This window comes from Mauremys mutica, unplaced genomic scaffold, assembly GCF_020497125.1.
Source record: "Mauremys mutica isolate MM-2020 ecotype Southern unplaced genomic scaffold, ASM2049712v1 001050F_np12_obj, whole genome shotgun sequence".
In the NCBI taxonomy this organism is placed as follows: Eukaryota; Metazoa; Chordata; order Testudines; family Geoemydidae; genus Mauremys; species Mauremys mutica.
Window position 1 is genome coordinate 72,398 of NW_025423104.1, and position 1,195 is coordinate 73,592.

Genomic DNA, 1,195 nt, shown 5'->3' on the forward strand with positions numbered 1-1,195 from the left:
TCTGGAGATTTGGGGTTTTGAGGGGGTGGGTGTGATGTGCCCAGCCCTGAGGCTGTGGGTCCTGGAGGTGGGTATCGCTGGGGGCCTGTTGGCTGCAGAACAGCCGGGGTGGGCATCTCTTGGGGAGGCGGGACAGGGGGTTAGAGGGAGCCTGGTGCTGTGCCAGGGGCTCTGTCTGGGCTTCCCCCGCAGACTCCTGGTATCGCTGCCGTGCCCAGTGCACAGAGTGTGTGTGGGAGAATCCCCGGCGCTAGGCCAGGGGGTGCCCCTGTAAAGCATCAGGGGATCCCGCAGGGGGGAGGAGGGGGTGCCAGGCAAAGGGCAGGGCAGATCCTGCTGGAGGGCGGGGGGGGGGGATCCTAGGCAGGCAGTGAGGGACTGAGTTCCCAGTGGGGGGGTCCCTTTTGGGGGGTCTCTGGCTGTTGGGGTCTCTTGGTGGGGGGAACCCTTTGGGATTCCCAACCTGTCAATGCAGGTCTGGTGGGGTTCTCTGGCCAGTGGGGCTCTGAGGGGTATCTGAGCTCCCTGGTCAGGGACTCTGGGGGCTGGGTCCCAGGGAATATCTGGGCGGGGAGAGCTGAGGCTCTGGGGGCTGCTCCTGACCTCGCTTCTTCTCCGTGATTAGCTTATGCCAGAATCCTGGCTCCAAGCACTGCCCGACATTCCCCGGCCAGGCCCAGTCACTGTGATAACTTTCTAGCCACTTATCAAACCCTGTGAGGTGAAATCACAGATTTTTGCTCTTCTCGCCTCTTTAAAACTGCAGGAACTTCCCGTTCCATTGTCCTAGACTGTCCAGTCCATTGTCCAGTCCTTGTCCTAGATCTGGGGGGTGAGGGAGGTGGGAGGGGGGTCAACACTGCCACACGATGGTCTCTTCCACAGCATTCTGGACTCATTCTTTCTGAACTCTGGTTTCATTGAGACCATTGTTAATCCAGAGTCACTGTATGGAAAGACAAGGAGTGACTCCGGATCGACTGTGGGGCGAATGAGATCAGGAATTCTCCCTGTGAGGAGGGGCTCTCATTAGCTGCTCTCCCCAGAGAGCTAAAGGAGGGAAGCTGCTCAAACGCTCTGTCCCTCTCTGCTCAGGATACTGGGGTTCAGCTTCCTGGGTCAGATGCTGCAGCCTCCATTGTGATCTGGGAGACCAGGCTTAGCAGCTGCTGCTCCCCCAGCAGGGTTCTGTGCT